This window comes from Echeneis naucrates, chromosome 2 (genome assembly GCF_900963305.1).
Source record: "Echeneis naucrates chromosome 2, fEcheNa1.1, whole genome shotgun sequence".
Taxonomy (NCBI): Eukaryota; Metazoa; Chordata; class Actinopteri; order Carangiformes; family Echeneidae; genus Echeneis; species Echeneis naucrates.
The window spans coordinates 13389154-13410450 of record NC_042512.1 but is presented as its reverse complement, the minus strand read 5'-3'; the positions used below and the strand labels follow the sequence as shown (position 1 = coordinate 13410450).

Below are 21297 nucleotides of genomic sequence, written 5' to 3'. Positions count from 1 at the left end.
GCTGTATTGGAGAACAGACTGGAGGTAGGTGTGGTCGGTAGGTGTGTGAAGGGTTTATCATTTTATTGGTTGGATATAAAATTTCAATTTCATGCTTCTGTTTCTCCAAATCTCAGGGGGGCAGACGCTCAGCTCTTCAGTTGGCTGGATGCTTCATTATTTGGGCTTTCCCACAAACATTATCTGATGGTGGATTTAATGTTTCCTCCCTCTTTACTGTGATTCTCTTCCTGTTAAGGGAAGTCACATAAATAACTGTCAGTGTTCATGTCTGTCAGCACTTCTGGAGATCAAACTAAAGCCAACAGAAAGACATAGAAAACAGACATTTGAGTGTGAAAAACTCTTTTACTGAGCATAGGGAAATGGAACACTCCTGTGGGGAGATTGTGTAACGACATCACATTCCCTCTGACCTCGGTTCTACGTCCAACAACCAAAGTTCAACTGTTTTCCAAGCATGAGATCAGTATTATGGCAAAACATCATGTTACATAAGGGTGACTGAAGATGTTTTGCAAATAAAACCTTGACATAACACCCTGCTTTTATTTCTCCAAATCTCAGGGGGTGGGGGGCAGACGCCCCCCCTTACCACCTCCTCGCCACGCTCGGGTGCCCTCACACCTGAGACCGCCCACTCAGGTACCAGAGGCATACCTGAGCTGTATCAGAGAAAACAACGCCTCTGAGAGACAGTCATGCGATGCCCAAAAGCAATCTTCAGGATTACCAATAAATTGAGACTTACCATCAGGAGCACATTTAGTAGTAGGCTGATCCAAATGCAAATGTAATAATCTATTGCCATTCCAGACAACGTCACTTGCACACCCTAAAACTGAATGCTAATAATTCAATGGGTGCTGGGTAAGTACCTGATGGAGTTCATTATAATGAACAGAAATAAAATCAACTCAACAGTCTGCTCTGAGGGTTTGGTTCCTGTTCTTAACATTGGCTTTACAAGCCCAGTACCAGAAGTGTAGCCTCCTGTGACTTAAATGAGAGTCATCAGTTTCCAGAGCCTGCCACAAACCAACAGAAGGAACTTAGACTCTAACCCTCGACCTCCAGGACTTTACCTGAGGTCCTTACAGGATGAGCCACGGGGTCCGACATGTGCTGGCTGAATTTTGAGCCTTCCGATAATGTTTTTGCTCAATGAGCATCCAAATTGAAGAATCAAACTCTGGACCTCAACAAGTCCAGTCAGCCTCTTTACAGGCTGAGTAGGTATCAGGTCTAGAAGACCAGGTGATGGTTTAGATAATGATGCTATAGAAACTAACTCATAACCCCAAACCTTCAAAGGTGGCGAGGTGAATTCCTTCTTCCACTGACTGGTGGCTCAGGTGGTAAGAGCCCTCCACATGTGTTTGGAGAACAGTGGTTCAAATCCTGTTCTTAACATTGGCTTTACAAGCCCAGTACCAGAAATGTAACCTCAAAAAGGCTCTGAAAACATTTGTTGGTACAGAAGGAATGTGGCCTTAAGTCTGTGTGCAAGTTGGCAATGGTGTGATTCCTGGTTTGAGACCGCTGACAGTGGTGTAGTCTCCAGTCTGTTCTCCAATACAGCTCAGGTACTGGGGAGTGAGGGAGGGAGTGGGGTCTGTCCCCCTGAGATTTGGAAAAATGGGAGCTGGGGATTATTAAAATTTTGTTTACCCAGCACCCATTGAATTATTAGGATTCAGTCTAACAGTGTGCTAGTGATATCGTCTGGAATGGCAGTAGATTATTAGTAGGTGTGTGAAGGGTTTAATATAACCCCATGCTTGCTTCTGTTTCTCCAAATCTCAGGGGGGCAGACGCTCAGATCTTCAGTTGGCTGGATGCTTCATTATTTGGGCTTTCCCACAAAAAGAGCCACAAACATTATCTGATGGTGGATTTAATGTTTCCTCCCTCGTTACTGTGATTCTCTTGAATAACTGTCAGTGTTCATGTCTGCGTGTGAAAAACTCTTTTACTGAGCATAGGGAATTGGAGCCCTCCTGCTGGGAGATTATGAACTGATGTCACTTTCCCGCTGACGTTGGTTCTATGTCCAACTGTTTTCTGAGCATCATATCAGTATTCCAGCAAAGTATCATAAGTGTGGCTGAAGCTGATTTAATAATGATGAGTTCTGTAGTTACATGTTTTAAGGTTTTGCAAATAAAACTTTAACATAACACCCTGCTTTTATTTCTCCAAATCTCGGGGGGGCAGATGCCCCCCCCTTACCACCTCCTCACCCCACTCGGGTGCCCTCACACCCGAGACCACCCACTCAGGTACCGGAGGCGTACCTGAGCTGTATCGGAGAACGGACCAGAGACGACTCCACTATCACCCAACAGTGGTTTCGAACCGGGAGTCACACCATTGCCAACTTGCGCACACACACTTAAGGCCAAGAAGGAACCCTCTGCGCCACATGCTCCTTCTGTACCAACAAAGGTTTTCGGAGTCCTTTTGAGGTTACACTTCTGGTACTGGGCTTGTAAAGACAACATCAAGAACAGGAATCGAACCAACAACCCACAGAAGCCTAAACTGCCAACTAACTGACTGAGCTAATCATTGTGACAAGCTCAGGAGCTCCAGGCGTATTTGACTTTGATGGTTGTCATTACACTTATTTTCTTTCAGGGCCAACACAAAAAGAAAAGTCAAATACGACCAGAGCTCCTGTGATTGTCACAATGACTAGCTCAGTCAGTTAGTTGGCAGTTTAGACTTCTGTGGGGTGTTGGTTCGATTCCTGTTCTTGACATTGTCTTTACAAGCCCAGTACCAGAAGTGTAACCTCAAAAGAACTCCGAAAACCTTTGCTGGTACGGAAGGAGCATGTGGTGCAGAGGGTTCCTTTGTGGCTTTAAGTGTGTATGTGTGCAAGTTGACAACGGTGTGACTTCTGGTTCAAATCCTCTCCGTTCCAAATAGGTGGGATGGGTGATAATTGAGTTGTCTCTGTTCCCCAATACAGCTCAGGTACGCCTCTGGTACCTGAGTGGGCGGTCCATGAGTTTTCTTTTTGTGTTGAACCTGAAAGAAAATAAGTGTAATGACAACCATCAAAGTCAAATACGCCTGGAGCTCCTGCAGTTTGTCACAATGACTAGCTCAGTCAGTTAGTTGGCAGTTTAGGTTTCTGTGGGGTGTTGGTTCGGTTCCTGTTCTTGACATTGTCTTTACAAGCCCAGTACCAGAAGTGTAACCTCAAAAGAACGCCAAAAACCTTTATTGGTACAGAAGGAGCATGTGGCGCAGAGGGTTCCTTTGTGGCCTTAGTGTGTATGTGTGCAAGTTGACAATGGTGTGACTTCTGGTTCAAATCCTCTCCGTTCCAAATAGGTGGGATGGGTGATAGTTGAGTCGTCTCTGTTCACCAATACAGCTCAGGTACGCCTCTGGTACTTGAGTGGGCGGTCCATGACTTTTCTTTTTGTGTTGGACCTGAAAGAAAATAAGTGTAATGACAACCATCAAAGTCAAATACGCCTGGAGCTCCTGGGGTTTGTCACAATGACTAGCTCAGTCAGTTAGTTGGCAGTTTGCGCCTGGAGCTCCAGGAGCAAGACAACTGGAGCAAGTTGGCAATGGTGTGACTCCCGGTTCGAAACCACGGTTGGATGATAGTGGAGTAGTCTCTGGTCCGTTCTCCAATACAGCTCCGGTACCTGAGTGGGTGGTCTCGGGCGTGAGGGCACTTGAGTGTGGCTAAGAAACAGAAGCATGTTAAAATTTTATATCCATCCAACAAAATGATAAACCCTTCAAACACCTACTAATAAATAAATAAATAAATAAATAAACTCAGGGGGGCAGATGCTCAGATCGTCAGTTGGCTGGATGCTTCATTATTTGGGCTTTCCAACAAAAAGAGCCACAAACATCATCTGATGGTGGATTTAATGTTTCCTCCCTCTTTACTGTGATTCTCTTCCTGTTAAGGGAAGTCACACGAATAACTGTCAGTGTTCATGTCTGTGTTTTCTATGTCTTTCTGTTGACTTTAGTTTGATCTCCAGAAGCGCTGACAGACATTTGAGTGTGAAAAACTCAGTTTTACTGAGCATAGGGAAATGGAGCCCTCCTGTGGGGAGATTACATCACTTTCCCTCTGCCTTTGGTGCTACATAGAACTGTTTTTGCTTTGTTTCCCAAGCGTGATGTCAGTAGCCAAACATCACATTACATAACAGAGGCTGAAGATGTAGCAGTAATGATCAGTTCTTAGTAGCTGTCGTCAAGGTTTTGCAAATAACACTAACATAACACCCTGCTTTTATTTCTTCAAATCTCAGGGGGGCAGACGCCCCCCCTTACCACCTCCTCGCCACACTCGGGTGCCCTCACACCCGAGACCACCCACTCAGGTACCGGAGGCGTACCTGAGCTGTATTGGAGAACGGACCAGAGACGACTCCACTATCACCCAACAGTGGTTTTGAACCGGGAGTCACACCATTGCCAACTTGCGCACACACACTTAAGGCTACGAAGGAACCCTCTGCGCCACATGCTCCTTCTGTACCAACAAAGGTTTTCGGAGTCCTTTTTAGGTTACACTTCTGGTACTGGGCTTGTAAAGACAACGTCAAGAACAGGAAGCGAACCAACAACCCACAGAAGCCTAAACCGCCAACTAACTGACTGAGCTAGTCATTGTGACAATCCCAGGAGCTCCAGGCGTATTTGACTTTTCTTTTTGTGTTGGACCTGAAAGAAAATAAGTAGAATGACAACCATCAGTTACTGTAGTCAGTGACGAACCAACAGCCTACAGAAGGTCAAGCCATTGGATTGTCAGAACGATTAGCTCGGTCAGATAGTTGACCTTCTGGGCTTCTGTGGGTTGTTGGTTCAAGGCTGGCTCTGGTAACTCACCCAGAAATGTAACCTCAAAAAGGCTCTGAAAACATTTGTTGGTACAGAAGGAATGTGGCCTTAAGTCTGTGTGCAAGTTGGCAATGGTGTGATTCCTGGTTTGAGACCGCTGACAGTGGTGTAGTCTCCAGTCTGTTCTCCAATACAGCTCAGGTACTGGGGAGTGAGGGAGGGAGTGGGGTCTGTCCCCCTGAGATTCGGAGAAATGGGAGCTGGGGGTTATTAAAATTTTGTTTACCCAGCACCCATTGAATTATTAGGATTCAGTCTAACAGTGTGCTAGTGATATCGTCTGGAATGGCAGTAGATTATTAGTAGGTGTGTGAAGGGTTTAATATAACCCCATCCTTGCTTCTGTTTCTCCAAATCCCAGGGGGGCAGACGCTCAGATCTTCAGTTGGATGGATGCTTCATTATTTGGGCTTTCCCACAAAAAGAGCCACAAACATTATCTGATGGTGGATTTAATGTTTCCTCCCTCGTTACTGTGATTCTCTTGAATAACTGTCAGTGTTCATGTCTGCGTGTGAAAAACTCTTTTACTGAGCATAGGGAATTGGAGCCCTCCTGCTGGGAGATTATGAACTGATGTCACGTTCCCTCTGACATTGGTTCTGTGTCCAACAACAAAAAGGCCAACTGTTTTCTGAGCATGATATCAGTCTTCCAGCAAAGGATCATGATACTTAAGTGTGGCTGAAGCTGTTTTAATAATGATCAGTTCTATAGTTACATGTTTCCAGGTTTTGCAAATAAAACTTTAACATAACACCCTGCTTTTATTTCTCCAAATCTCGGGGGGGCAGACGCCCCCCCTTACCACCTCCTCGCCACACTCGGGTGCCCTCACACCCGAGACCACCCACTCAGGTACCGGAGGCGTACCTGAGCTGTATCGGAGAACGGACCAGAGACGACTCCACTATCACCCAACAGTGGTTTCGAACCGGGAGTCACACCATTGCCAACTTGCGCACACACACTTAAGGCCAAGAAGGAACCCTCTGCGCCACATGCTCCTTCTGTACCAACAAAGGTTTTCGGAGTCCTTTTGAGGTTACACTTCTGGTACTGGGCTTGTAAAGACAACGTCAAGAACAGGAATCAAACCAACAACCCACAGAAGCCTAAACTGCCAACTAACTGACTGAGCTAATCATTGTGACAAGCTCAGGAGCTCCAGGCGTATTTGACTTTGATGGTTGTCATTACACTTATTTTCTTTCAGGGCCAACACAAAAAGAAAAGTCAAATACGCCCAGAGCACCCGTGATTGTCGCAATGACTAGCTCAGTCAGTTAGTTGGCAGTTTAGACTTCTGTGGGGTGTTGGTTCGATTCCTGTTCTTGACATGTCTTTACAAGCCCAGTACCAGAAGTGTAACCTCAAAAGGACTCCAAAAATGTTTATTGATGCAGAGGGTTCCTTCGTGTTGGTTTTGTTCCTTCTGTTGGTACAGAAGGAGCATGTGGCGCAGAGGGTTACTTCGTGGCCTTAAGTGTGCGCGCAAGTTGGCAATGGGGAAAGTTCCCCTTTCCCCATCAGAGGGGAAAGGGGAACTGGGGCCTCCTGGATTACCAGGGGGTCCAGGACTGCCAGGCTATGGAAAACCAGGGTTCTGAGGACCTCGGGGAGACAAGGGACACACCGGTCTTCCGGGACCTCCTGGCCCTAAAGGAGACAAAGGTCACGGAGGTCCTCCGTGCTTCATCAGTCTGACAGGGCCTCCCTGTAGCCTCAGATTCCCAGGGCGGGGGTCCAAAAGGTGAGTTCGGGCCTCCAGGACTTCCGGGACAGCCAGGCAGGTCTGGAGAGGAAGGACAACTGTGCCCCTGAAGTTTGCAAGGGCCCAAAAGGACAAGCCGGTGTTCAGGGATCTCCTGGTTCCCCCGGTGCTGCAGGATTATTGGGACTGAGAGGAGAGGCAGGAACACCCAGACAGACGGGCCTCCAGGGCCCACAGGGAATCCCTGGCTGACAGGACTGGGGGGACCAATTGGACCTCCTGGGATTCCAGGGCAGAAAGGTGAAAAAGGTCTACCCAGTATACCCAGCTATCCCGGCGACAGAAAGAAAGGACCCCCTGGTCAGATCGGTCCACAAGGTAACCCTGACTCCAACAGCCCTCCCAGCCTTCCGAGACAACCGGGACAACCTGCAGTATATCCTGACCTTGGGCAAATTCTCCCCATGAGCGGTCTGTACAGTGGTCCAAAGAAGGTTACAAGAGGAATGAGGCCGAGAACGGCAGCAACGGCCCAGCTCACCAGTCCATTCCCTCCAGTCGGGTCTCTGGTATTTTTACCTGCAGCATACCAGGGGTTTACTACTTTGCTTACCACGTGCACTGCAAAGGAGGTAACGTGTGGGTGGCACTGATGAAGAACAACGAGCCAGTAATGTACACTTACGACGAGTACAAAAAGGGCTTGCTTGATCAGGCCTCGGGACACCGTTCACGTCCAGCTGCCGTCCGACCAGGCCACCGGACTCTACGCCGGTCAATACGTCCACTCGATATTTGCCGGATACTTGCTGTACCCGATGTGAGAAATGTGGCTAAACGCGAGCGATATAAATGATGTTAATAACGTAAATTTTGTAGCATGAAACTACTTCAGACAAAATGCAAGAAATAACACTTTGGAACGAGCAGCGCCCGGGCAATTCATGACATCTGGACATATGCAGCGGTAAAACCACCAAACTACCAGATGTTGCTCATCAGTATGTTCTTGTATGTTTACATTGTTCATTTATTCTTATATCCAACCATACAAATTATATCAGCGTGATGTGATTTTTTTTGTTTTTGCTTTACAGCGGGCACATATATTGCACATGAAACAACAATAGTTTCATTGTACGACGCATCTAATCACAGTTGTTATATCATGCAGGTGGTTGAAGTGTTTGGGAAGTCAGTGTCAGTTTTAATGGGGAAATGTAGCTGTGTTCATGATCTACGACAGAAAAAGAAACGTTTAGTTATTCACACATTTTGGCACATGTGATTGTTTGACGTCAAAGATTTGTAGTAAAAAAGCATTTGGTTGTGGATGGTGTTAGTTTTCTCTGTAATTTATTTGTTTGACTACTGATTACATTGGATTGTTTTCATGCCTGTTCACTTGTTTAGGTGTTGAGACACAAAAATATGTGAATTGGTGTGTGTGTGTTGGGGACAATTATTAAAGAAATAACATCTCTCTGCTGTCATCAATTGGAGAAGACCTATATGTAACTGCTGAAAGCGCAGTGAAACGACTACTGAATGAGTTTCCAGAAGGTAAGGTGCAGAGTGATCTCTGAAACTTACCTTCTGGAAACTCAGACATGTCGGAATAAACCGATACTTCTCACAACTCTCTCTCAGGGCAGGACTGGACAGAGAGGACTTGCACAGTCCTCACTCCTCACTCAGGATACAGGATTATGTATTATATGGGGATATAGTATGATGACATTTTATGATTTTGTTTAAACAGCATCGTCTGATTGTGCGTTTGTGGTCAGATTAAATGCGTTTTCCCTTTTTTATCCAGGTGAGTTAAAAAAAAAAAACAACTAAAAAACTAAAAACAACTAAAAACTAATGAACAGCTGATGGTCACTAACCCAAGAAAGATACCCCATGATGCATTGCACTCCGGCAAAAAGGCGATTCCAGCAGAATAGAATAGTTTATTTTAAGCACATAAAAAAACAAGGCAATTAATGATTCGTGTAAAACACAATATCAGCAGTTTTTAAGAGTAATCTGACGTTACTTGAGTGTCTGTTACCGAAGAGCCAAGAGAACAGAAAATAAAAATAAAATAAAAGACCAAATAGGAGAATAAAAATAACAGTGCCTTTCACAAAATGCAGTGAGTGATAAACAGAAAAGTTATTTTCTGTCTTTTGCCGAGAGTTGGGTCAGTTTGTCAGTTGTGACAGTGATGACGCTAATTAACGGCGCCAAAAGTAGTGTCCGAAAGCGACTGCTGGTTTTGTGAATGAGTTCCCTCAATAGTCCACTTCATTCATCTCCCTACGTAGGGCGGAGGGACAGCCGACCTCCAAAAACAAAATGGAGATTCAAGATGGCGGCTCGGCGTGGCGTTTGCCTGTCACAGGTGAGTTTGGGTCACGCAGTTTAGGCTATTGTAAGCACGTTTTGTGATCCCCAAACGTTCGCCTCCAGTTTTGTGTTGATTTGTGCCGTTTTAGCGCTCCTGTATCAAAACAAAACGACGCCATTTGACTACAGCAGCAGTACTGTGAAGCTGTTGATGTATTTATTAGACAGTTGTGGGGAAGCATGTGCTGTGATACTTTGACTGGATCAGTGTGACACTCAGCGGCCGTTGTTTGGAGCAAGATGGCGCTTATTTGGAAAACTGCTGTCTGGCTGTGCTAAGCCTCTTAACAGTGCGTCGGTTGAATATGGAGTCAGCAGCGCAGCTGTTTGGGGCTTGTTCAGGCGCTTTACTATCACTAACACAATGTCAGCTGTAAAACGTGCTGATTGAATTGGATACTGCTCAGTATAATCCCCTCCCTCTCTCTGTGTCGTCATCATCACAGGTGTGATGATTGGTAATTGTTGGCCCCGCCCCCCTCGTTGCCTTCTTAAACAGGTGTTGAGGAGGAGCTCTGGTTCTCAGTCTGCAGCCGCCGTCCGGAGAGGAGGACCTCAGCAGTGCTGCTCAAAGTGAAGGTAGCTACAAGAGAATACTTGCATGTGAAACAGAGCGCATTGAAAAGCTGTGACTGTCTCACTGCTGGCCACACAAAAGCGACTGTTTGTGTTTAGCCACAGTTGGTTGATGTTGGACATGGTAATCCCCTTCCTGTGCTGGTTCTGGGGGATTGCAGAAGAGCTGTCGCCGCAGGTGAACTGAGCAGATATTAGAAAGTGCAATGACAAATCCTGGTGGCCTAGAAAAGAACCAATGCATGATACAGGTTGCTGTTATCTATATGGACCTTTTGACTATATAAATATCCAAACCAAAAATGTTTTTTTCTCCATTCACTTTTACAATAAGCACATCACATTTAGAAAACACTTTCAATCCATAACAGATGTGATGCATTTTATTTTACATAAAGTTGTTGCGCTTTACTATCACTAACACAATGTCAGCTGTAAAACGTGCTGATTGAATTGGATACTGCTCAGTATAATCCCCTCCCTCTCTCTCTGTGTCGTCATCACAGGTGTGATGATTGGTAATTGTTGGCCCTGCCCCCCTCGTTGCCTTCTTAAACAGGTGTTGAGGAGGAGCTCTGGTTCTCAGTCTGCAGCCGCCGTCCGGAGAGGAGGACCTCAGCAGTGCTGCTCAAAGTGAAGGTAGCTACAACAGAGTTGCTTTTGTGTGGCAAGCAGTGAGAAAGTAACAGCTTTTCAATGTGCTCTGTTTCACATACAAGTATTGTTTTTGTGTTTAGCCACAGTTGGTTGATGTTGGACATGGTAATCCCCTTCCTGTGCTGGTTCTGGGGGATTGCAGAAGAGCTGTTGCCGCAGGTGAACTGAGCAGATATTTGAAATATCACTGAAAAAATGCTGTCTTCATCTGAGTGGTTGTCTTGGCTTTGTCCTGCTGCAGCTCCATGTTGGTGCTGACTCTACACAGGGCCAATGATGGCCAACCTTCCTCTGGTCAGAATTTCACAATAGTCTTGGATATCCTGCAAGCGTTTTAATGAAAATCCACAAATCCCTGTTGTTTATTTAGACTTCCTGTGTGAAGTGGTGAGTCTTTAAATACGAGCAGCCATTTCCCCCACTTGGCTGTGTAAGGAAACCATCAGGGGAGCTCTTGATTGTGAAATTCACTGCACCTGTAAGTAAATGCAAAAATAAAAAAAATCCAGTATTTCAAAGAAGTTTTATATGCCCTGTTTCTAATTGTTCTGTTTCATAAGTTCCTGCTGTGATTTCTATGGTGGGGGCCATTATTGGTGATATCAGGTGAGTTGTTAGTCAAACGTCACTGCATGTCTAAATGAGAAATTATGTGGCAGTGGCATGTTTTGTGAAGCTTTAATGAAAATGCTAATCTCCCGTTGCAGTTTGGATTGATTGATTTTGTTTGTTAATGTTCGGAGCCATGTGGGTCCCTACGGGGGCAGTCCTTGCTGAGATCTTCAGGTGAGTTGATTGCCTGAATTCAATGCACCTGTGACTCAAATAAAAGCAGAATTGCAGTTATGGATGTGCTGCAGTTTAGTGAGAAAGAGTAACTCTTTGGTTAAACTGGAAATCTAACATGTTGTCTAAACACAAGGGGCTGTTTGCCCGTCGTTGGATACCATCAGGGAAGGTTTTGACTGTGAAAGTCACAGCACCTGTAAGTAAAAGCAGAAAAGGCAGTATGTCAAAGAAAAACAAACCCCATTTAGGGACATGGCATTTACAACTTCTATCAATGGTTGCCTTGATTGCAATGGTGGTGGGCATTATTGGTGAGTTGTTTGTCTGAAATCTCTGCATGTCTGAATAAGTAAATTTCACTTTAGTTTGTAAATGTGTAAAATAAAAACTTTTTTGGTTAATATTTAGGAGCCACGTGGATCCCCCCTGGGGCAGTCCTTGCTGATATCATCAGGTGTGTTCTTGTCTGAATTCACTGCACCTGTGACTCAATAAATAGATCAGTATTTCACAAGAGTTCTGAATGCTCTGCAGCTCTTTAATGAAAATGACCAACACTTTTGTTCAGTGTGTAAATGGAAATGTTTTGTGTAAATGGAAAGTCTTTTTTTCATGTGTAGAAAACATGAACTGTTGAAGCAATTTCAAACTCACCTGATTGACTGAGCACGTCAGTAATGTCCACCACAGAGCACCAAGCAAAGTGAGGAAAATATGCGCATGTTGGGTTGCCTTGAGGCAGCTAACAGAGGAGATGGCTAGAAACAGAGGCTAGTTAGCTAGCTTAACACAGAACCATACCAACTGGAGCAGTTCTGGGGAGATGATGGAGGAAATGGCTTTAAATGTTGTCACTGATTTGTTTCCTTGGCATGTTAATCAAACATGGCTTTCTCCAGAGCTCTGCTTGGAGCCGTGTCCTTTGCTTCCTGTCACAGCAGCGTGTCGGTGTTCCAGACCAGACTTGTTGTCCCTGGGCCGTCTGCATCCAGTCCATCTGCGTTTCCGACAGTTGTGTGCATTTGCCATAGTTGTGGAGTTGTCATCTTGTAGTGATGTGTAGAAAGTGGAATGACAAATCCTGGTGGCCTAGAAAAGAACCAATGCATGATACAGGTTGCTGTTGTCTGTATGGACCTTTGACTATATAAATATCCAAACCGAAAAGGTTTTTCTTTTTTTTTTTTTCTATGTAAAATAAATGCATCACATCTGTTAAGGATTGAAAGTGTTTTCTAAATGTGATGTGCTTATTGTAAAAGTGAATAAAGTTGTTGATGTAGTTTTTATTTTTTTCTGACATGAAGCAATCTGCAATAAAATTGTGAAATATGAAATGTGTAAGAAACAGCATAAATATTTAATGATTTAGCAAGATGACAAACATCAAGGCACTAATATAGTCCCACTAAGGTTCATGAGGCAGCAGTCTGTATCAAGCATTGGCGTTGAGGCCTCCATGTTTAAAAATGAACCTGGATGTGTCATCTTGAGTAGAAATTGTTGCTGTTGGAAGCTGAAAAACTGCAGATGAGGGACTGAGTCTTGGGATTGTTTGTGTAGAGTTTGAGAAGTGCAGTGCGATTCCAACGGGCAGCGAGTGAACAAGAGATGGCAGGTGTATGAGGATGGATGCATGCAAGTGTTAAATGACTCCACTGAGAAATCATTGATATGGCTCAGTATGTGCCCACTTTGCTTTAGTGTGTCATATTGTGCATCTCTTTAGAGGTGTTGTTCCTTTGTGGTAGAAAAGTCGATTCGCTGATGTGATAAGTCTGGAGTGCAGATTATATTGCAGTGACAGAGATGTGTAGTCTGGTAGCTGCTGGAACGAATACCCTGTGGTAGGGCTCTTTGTCTGAAGGAGGTGGGAGGGGTTGTCCAGGATAGATGTCAGTTTGGTCAACATCCTCCTCTCACCATGCATTCTCAATGGAGTCCGGAGAGCAGTTCAGGACAGATTCAGTTCTTCCCGTCCTCTGAACGTCCACTGCGTAAAAGAGGCCACCGCTGAGGCCTGCACACTCCAAAGGACCTCAGTCCTCTCAGAAGGAGCAGACGACTCTGGCCCAGTTTGTAAAGTGTGTCGTGTTTCGTGAGCAGTCTAGTTTGTTGAGGTGAACACCTAGCTGTTAGTGCTGTGCAGACCCTGGAGGTTCACTGCTGAAGTTGATCACCACTTTTTTTTTTGACGGGTGCAAAGAGAACCACCTGCATATTACTGCCAGTAAAGCCAAGTTGGTGAACTTTACTACATGTGCCGTGATCACTGATGTACACAACTACTAAAGGATGTGTGTGATTTGTGAATATCAGTTTGTATTTAGAAATGCGTCTGCGGAACATCATTCGGGATTGTGAATGAGTTGTTGCCAGTTTAGTTCATCTCACCTGATATGTGCATCTGTTGGTGTTGCTTATTTAATGCCATAAACGTTGAGCACTGTTGGTCTTGTGTATGTTGTCGGCACGTGTCTCAACACTTGTGAACATGTTGCGTGTTTTGTTTTTTCTTCCAAGTTGTAGAAATGTTGCTTCCTCTGCTCAGTGAGGCTGGGTCCTTGGTGTGCGTCTTCCATGTAGTGTGTGCCTCTCTCCCTCCCACTTTCTGTTGTGTGTCACCCCTCTCGGAAACCCACAAACACTCAGGAACAGGGCTCACCTCCACAAACAACGCAGGAGGACTCTGTGTAGCTCATGATTTCCTGTTTCCTCTTGGTGATATGTGGTCATTGCTTTGATGTAGTTGAAGTGTTGATTGTTGCCTGTGGTGCCAGTGGGTCACTGTAGTCTGCTAACCTTCAAAAGAACAAAAGAAAACAAAAACACTATGTCTGACAGACACACTGTTCTATCTGTAGTGTGTTGCCTCTAAGTTTCCTTGTGATGAAGGAGGGTGCTCTGTTAGGATGTTTGGTCCAGGTTTTCCGAAAGCAGCCTCCTGTTTTTGGTGAAGGTGAGCCCCTTTGAGCTGTCCCAGTCACTGGGCATAGTTGATGGTGTGTGTTTGTGACTTTGCCGCCAAGGGTGTTTTTCTGTTGTGTACTTGGCTAGCTTTGGTTGTTTCCTTCTCTGGATGTAATTTAATGGCTGTTTCCATGAGCGTGTCTTAGTTCTGTGTTTGTGTCTTTTGGGGTTGTGAAGTGTCTTCTTTTGCTGTATCGTTTGTACTTGACATGCAGCGTTTGTGTTCTCTTTGCTTTGTTGCGGTGTATTTGTGTGCACAGTTTTAGCTTTCTCTTTGAGGATTTGGGAGTGGTGTTGTGCAGTTTTGGTGAGTTCCTCCCTGCAGTGTTGTTTAGTATTGGTTGATGCAGAGTCCCCCCCGCCCAAGTCTGGTTCTGGCTGAGGTTTCTGCGTTGTAAAGTTTTTCATTGCCACTGTTGCCAAGTGCTTGCTCGTGGGAATCTGTTGGGTCTCTTCAAAGAATTTTATGATGGAGTTGAGTCTAGACCTGCTCTACATGTGAAGGGCCTTGATGTGACTTTAGGAAAGCAATGGAAAAGAGCTGCTGAGGAAGAGAGGGAGGGAATTAATGTGTTGCAAGAGGGGTTGAGAAGTAGGCTAAGAGTACTCAGAAAGGCTGAATATCTTAGGAAAAGAGAAAAACGAAAGAATATGTCAGGGCAGCGTTTTACAGGGACCCAGGATTGTTTAACCAGGAAAAGGGAGGGCAGCTCAAAGCAACAAAGATAGAAGTAGAAGAGTACCTGAAAAACACATTCAGATTTTGAGCAGAATAGAGTAGTAGGGCTTCCACCTGACATGCCACTATCAGGGAAGATAGATCAGGAAATGGATGTTAGACCACCTTGGTGGAAGGAGGTTGAGGAGGTAGTCAGGTGTGTGAAGGCTTCTTTGTCCCCAGGGCCAAACAGAGTACCCTAACCGGGTTTATAAAAGCGCACCTGATATCCTAAAGTTCTTGTGGAGGCAATTAAGAATAGTTTGGAATAAGAACACCTCCTGCCCGACACCATGCTCTGGGAATAGACTTTCTTCCAAAGGAGAAGGAGTCTTCAGAGCTGAGACAGTTCCATATGATTGCTCTCCTGAATGGAGAGGGGAAGATTTTCTTTAGTGTAGTTGCATGGAGACTAGCTAGTTATTTAGAAAGGAATAGCTTCATCGACACCTCAGTACAGAAGGCAGAAATACCAGGTTATACAGGGTGTTTAGAGCACACTAGCATGATTTGGCATCGGATTCAGGCAGCCAAGCGTGAGAAAAGAGACTTGCATGTGATATTCTTGGACTTGGTCTGATTATTTTGGAGATTATTTCTGAGTGCTTGGAGTAGTTGTCAATTTAGGAAGAACATATTTCCAGGATATCAAACGCCTCCCAAATACGGCTAAGTGGCACTAACCCAAAAGCATTTGTTACGTTTAAGTGCAGCAGGTTTTACAAGTTGGCAGAGGCTAGAAATAGGCATGATGGCAGGGTGTACAATTTCTCCATTAGCATTCACAATGGCAATGGAGGGAAAGATTAGAGCTTCTAGGTGGGTTGTAGGTGGAGAGAGGCGGCAGGATGGGATGCACCTTACACCAATTAGGGCATACATGGATGATATGACGTTGATAACTACAATGGTGCCATGTATGAAAGGAATCCTTGAGAGACTCAATAAAAATGCAAAGTGGGCTAGTATGAAAATCAAGCCTAGTAAGTCTAGAAGTATCTCAATAAGTATAGCAGAGGTGTCCAAATCCGGTCCTGGAGGGCCACTGTCCTGCAGGTTTTTCCCAACACACCTGATTCAAATGATCAGCTTTTCTTCAAGCCCTGCTGAAGTCTGATCTGGAGTTGCTCACTTGATTCAGGTGTGTTGGAGCAGGAAATATCTAAAACATGCAGGACAGTGGCCCTCCAGGACTGGATTTGGACACCTCTGAAGTAGAGGAAGATTAAGTGATTGAACGTTTGCAATAGATGAAGAGGAAATTCCAATAATTAGGGAAAAACCAGTAAAGAGCCTAGGTAGTTGGTACAAGGCAGATTTGCATGACGGAGAACAGGTAGTGCAGTTTAGGAAGGATGTTACTGAGGGACTGGAGAGAATAGATAAATCAGGACTTCCAGGAAAGTTGAAGCTGTGGTGTTTGCAGTTTGGATTATTTCCCAGGTTGATGTCGCCATTGTCAGTGTATGAGATTCCAATATCTGCTACAGAGAAAACGGAAAGACTAGTAAGCTTTTACATGAGGAAGTGGCTAGGTGTTCTGAGATGTTGAAGCACTGTATGGGAAAGGCATACTTCAGCTCCCAGTATCTAGTCTAGTGGCGGAGTTTAAATGTTTTAAGGTTGTGCCGTGGGAGGATTCAGTTGAAGAAGCATATGAAAGGAAAAAGCTCAGGTATGCAGATCTAGGTAAGGATGCTGAGCAGCGAGGATAGAAGATTAGGATTTGTCCAGTGGAAGTAGGATGTAGAAGGTTTGTAGCAATATCTGCTGTTGCTTTGTTGAGGGAGTCAGGAGGAAGGGGACAGAGTGTGAGGAAAGTAGTGAAGGAAATGTCTTAAAATAGCTTAAGATAGACAGATTCTAGGGAGAAGCAGAGGAAGAAATCCAGGGAGGGGAAGTGTATTTCAGTGGAGGGTATGGCCTGTTTGAACCTCTTTGAGACCAGACGGTTCATCCAGGTGAGTTGGCCTGTCTTGGTTTGATGTGACTTGTGCTCTTTCTCTGTTTATAGGACTGTTCAGGTGAGTTAGTTTGTTGAATCTGTGAGTGTAGCTTGTATTGCCTCCACCTCCTGCACCCTCTATATTTTCGTGCCTCCTACCCGAACCAGGGTCTGTATCCCCACCCCGCTTTCACTGGTGCAGTTGGTGAGAGGTTAGAGTAGTTGACAGTTGTGCTGTATGAGATAGTTGTCTTGACATGAGGAGTGGTGATGGCTGGCATTAGTGGAGTGACTCTGGGATGGCAGTGTTCACTGTCCAGCCTCCTGGAGGTGTTGTGGGACAAATTCGAAACACCGGTGAAAGGAGGTTCCCATCTGATGACCCAAAAGACACGTTAGCTATCACTGCTCACTGGCCTAGTTAGATCTTGTCTGTAGGGCATATAGGCAGGGCAAAGTTTGTTGTAAGGGAGTTAAAAACTTGTGCAACAAAAAAATGGAGCAGACTCAGTGATTGTGTTTACTCTGAATGATTTGGTGCGCTATAAATAAAGCAGATTTGATGTGATTTTGATTAGTTGGGGCTCACTGTCACTCTGAACACGTGTCTCCACTTGGTGTGGCAGTGCGTTTTTCCCAAGAAGTTTCCAAGCTGCCTACGTGGTCTCTTTAATTGCGTTGTGTGAATGGATTGCTTCATGTAGCTTTATAGTTGGAGTGGTAATGCTCAGGTTGTCTTCTCTGTCTGTAGAATATATGTCAGACGAAGTGGCTTGTGTGACTGAAGTTTGCTTTGCAGGTTGCCTTAAATGTTGTGCTTGTTTAGTTGCAGGTTGTTGTTGTTGAAGGTTGGCCCCTCCCCTGTGTTAGGTTTGATCTCCCAGGGCTGTGCAGTGTTTAGCTCCACGTCTTTGTGTGTGTCACTGTCAGGCACCGGTTGGCCTGCTTGCTCTTTAAAGTTTTCACTCTGTATTGTGCGTTTTGGGAGGTGGAAGTGTGGACGGCTGCTCTCTGGAGGCCTGTCCTCATTCTGTTAGGGTCGGGAGGGTCGATATAGTCGCAGTAGTCGTCTGTCCTCTTGGTTGCACCTTGGCGTTTGTGAAGTAGGGTGTGTGTAGTTGATTTGGTGGAGGCGTGGGTTCTCCAAAATGTGGCTCAGCCATTGTTGTGGAGTACAGTGTGTTGTAAGTGTGACTGTCACGGACATTTTCAGTGGTTTTTATCTTGTAGGATGTTGGTGTGGCTTCCTGTTGTTGGTGAAGGTGAGTCCCATGTTTTCTACCAATCAGGACATGTACATGCACAGTGAAGTGAAGTTGTGGTGATAGCTCAATGAAGCCATCCAATCAGACCTCTGGTCTTCTCCCAGTGTTCATGCACGGGAGTGAAACTGATGAATTTGTTGAAATCATGTTGCCTCTGCTATGAGAGATGCACTCTTTTGGTTGTGGGTAATGGGCAACTGCAGATGGACCTGTGACATCACAGACCACAGCAGAGGTGGACAGAAAGAAAGGGTGGCGAGGCAGCAAGTTAGTGGATGTGGGTCTGTCCAAAAAAGAGCTTTTGCTGCAGACATTGCGTCAGCAGTTAGCTGGCTTCTTTGGTTTGACCTCCTATGGTTATTGTTGAAATGCTCTTTGACTTGTGGGTCATAGGTCGGTGCAAAGCCCAAGCCAACGTGCAGGTCACCTTCTCCAGCTCCGACATGCAGCAGTAGGGTGACTGTCAGTCGCATTATTGGGCTCCGTTAGCCTGACAATTATGAAATGGATGTCAGTTGAGTGAATGTATTTACACGTACTTTAGGTTTTAGGTGTCCTGTAAATGTAGTGATTGTTTGTTAGCCCCAACAAGTTAGTCTTGTAACTTGTTGTGGTGTGGCTCTTGGTCCAGGTTGTGCTGTTTGTACTTTTGGGGTTGTCAGTGTTTGTGTTGTTGACGGCCTATCTTTCCCGTTGTGTGTGTATTTGGTGTGTTTCTGTGTCTGATGTGTGTGTCTCTGCAGGTTTGTGAGGGGTAACTTCCTCCTGTATGTGAAGGTCAGTTTGTTTCCTTTGTGTCGAGCAATTCTTTGCTGTCGTCGTAGGATGTTGTTGGCTGACTTTGGTCAGCAGTAGTGAGTTGTGTGAAGGTAGTTTGGGAATGTGCTTCTGCAGTGGTGGTGTTTCCTTTCTTGTGCTCGTGTAGGTCTGCCAGCGGTTGCACCTGTAACTGTGGCAGCCACAGTACAAGGTTTGATTGCATGAATGCGAGTGAACATGCTTCGTGTTGTTTAGCAGGTCAGGGGGAAGTCAGCTGTGTTTGGCCAACATAAGTGCGTCATGTTATTGATGTAGATGTGATATGCTCAACGTTGGATGGGTTGGTCTGGGAGAAGTGACACTTGGTGTTTGATGTAGTGATGGCTGTCTCTTTACGTGGTTTCTCTGGAGTGCAGGACGTGGTGATGTTCCAGTCGTGACGTGTCCTCTGTGGAGTAGGAGTGTAGTTTGTTTGTAGGGTTTGTGTTTTGTCCCAGGATGTTAGTGTGGTTTGCTGCCTTGGCTGTGCTGAGTGTTGTCCTTGCTGTCTTTGACTTGTAGTGCGTGTGTGTTAATGTGACTGTTTTGTGTTACAGGTTGTGAAGAGGTGGCTCCCTCCCAGTCTTAAGACTAGTCAGTTTCCTGTGTACATGTTGGTCATGTGTTGCGTGTATGTAGTTGTGTGTTTGTCTGGCAGGTGTTGGAGGAAGGAAGGACGGACGGCCAGCCTTCCCTCCCTCCCCCATGCAGGTAAGTGGTGTGTTTGTTGAAGTGTAGGTGTGCTGTGGTATTAGTTGTGTGTTGCAGGCAGGCAGCTGGGTGGGCCCCCTGTCCTGGCTGAAGGTAAGTCCCTCACACTGACTGTCTGTCCCCCCAGACAGTGTTTGGATTATTCGTTGTGTGGTATGAATAGGTGTTTGTGTTTCCTTGTCGCCGGTTATGAAGGAGCGCCCCCCCTCCATTGGCCAATGTGAGGGGTTGTGTCCTCTGGTGGGGTTGTTGAAGTGTGACTGTCGTTCCTCGTCGCAGCACGGTGAATGTGTGTGGTACTGGGTGTCATTGTCACTCGCGCACAGGACATCACTTCTCACCAAGGGAGGAATGGCCCACACTCGAAGAACCTGCAAAACACAGTGTGTCCCTCCCACGTTGTGTTTGTGTTGCAGGTGTTGGTGGACGTGCACCAGGTGTGTGTTAGAGGTGCTGTGTAATAGGTAGTTTTTGATGGAAGTGAGGCAAAGTGTTTTTGATGATGTTTTGATGTTTGTGTGTTTCTCGCTGGGGGGGAGATGCAGACTTTGTTGCATGTCTTTGTGTAGTCATTGTGTGCGTGTTCTCTTCCAGGGTGTGTGCTGTTGTCCTCTCCGACAAGCTGAGTCTTTAGTGGACTTGTAGCTCTCGAGTGTGCTCTGCTTTTGAATGGTGTAAGTTGATGTTGTGGTTTCATGTGGTCACTGCATAGCTGTGCGTGTTTCACTGTATTTAGCATGTTAGTGTGTGTGCGCGCCTGAGTCCATGTTGTGCTTTGTGTCCTGCAGGTTGCCTGGCGGAAGTCAGTCCCTTTAGTCCCACTGAGAGTGTTCAGTTGATTTGAATGGCGCTTCTGTGAATTGTTTGTGTAGCAGGCTGGTGAAGTTGGACTTGGTGCCCCTGTTGCAGGTGAGTGTGTGTGATTGAGTTGTGGGCATTAGCAAGTGTTGTGTGCCTTTTGGATTGCTTGTGTTGCAGGTGTCTGTTCCCTGTGGAAGAAGTAGTTTGTGTTGGAAGTGAGTCAGAGCACTCACCTCTAACACACACCTGGGGCACAGCCACTAAGTGTGTTTTTGATGATTGAGTAGTTTGCATTTTGTGTTTGTTGGACTGACTTGTGAAAGCATTGCTTGGATGTCTGTGTTGTCATTGTTCCTCACACTGAGTGCACCCTTGTGAGAAAAACACTGTGTGGTGCTTTGCTGTTGGTGAAGGTGAGTGTTTCCCAGATCTTTGCTGGTGTGATTCGGTCTGTTTTGCGTTGGTGTGAGTTGATGTTGTGGTTTCATGTGTTCACTGCATAGCTGTGTGTGTTTGATGTGGCTTTGTACGAAATGGCATGTATTTTGTATGATCGGTGTGTGTGTGTTTCTTGGAGGATGTGGTGGCGTAGCAGGGTGAGTCCCTGTAGTCCCACATTGAATGTGCAGTTTTCCTGAGTGGTGCTTCTGTGAATCGTTGTCTGTTTGTGTTGCAGGCTGGTGAGGGGCGGTCTTGTGTGTGTGTGTGTGTGGTCAAGGTAAGTCCCTCTTTCCTTCTTCCCTTTGTTGGTGGTGTTGTAGTCGCAGGTCTCTGTACTTGGCTGTGCGTTTCTCACCACTAGTGTTTTGTGTTTCAGCTGCTGTGGGTGGTGGTGTGTGTTGTTGGAGGAGGTGAGTGTTTTGGTGTTTACACCCCTTAGCTCTCGTCGACAAGAGTAGCAGTACATAGTTGTGTTGTTGTGCTGGTGATGGAGGAAGGAAGGCTTCCTCCCCTCCACACATAGTTGTGGAGCACATTGTGTTGTGTACAAGTGGGACTGACACTTTCAGTTGGTCTGTCTTCCAGGATGTTGGTGCGGCTTCCAAAAGTTGGTGAAGGTGAG

The 21297-nt window shown here is 45.6% G+C and overlaps 1 pseudogene; it reads left to right on the top strand.

Moving 5' to 3' along the window:
- Positions 1-6398: 6398 nt before the first annotated feature.
- LOC115050526 (collagen alpha-1(VIII) chain-like) lies at positions 6399-7509 on the top strand (annotated as a pseudogene).
- Positions 7510-21297: the final 13788 nt, after the last annotated feature.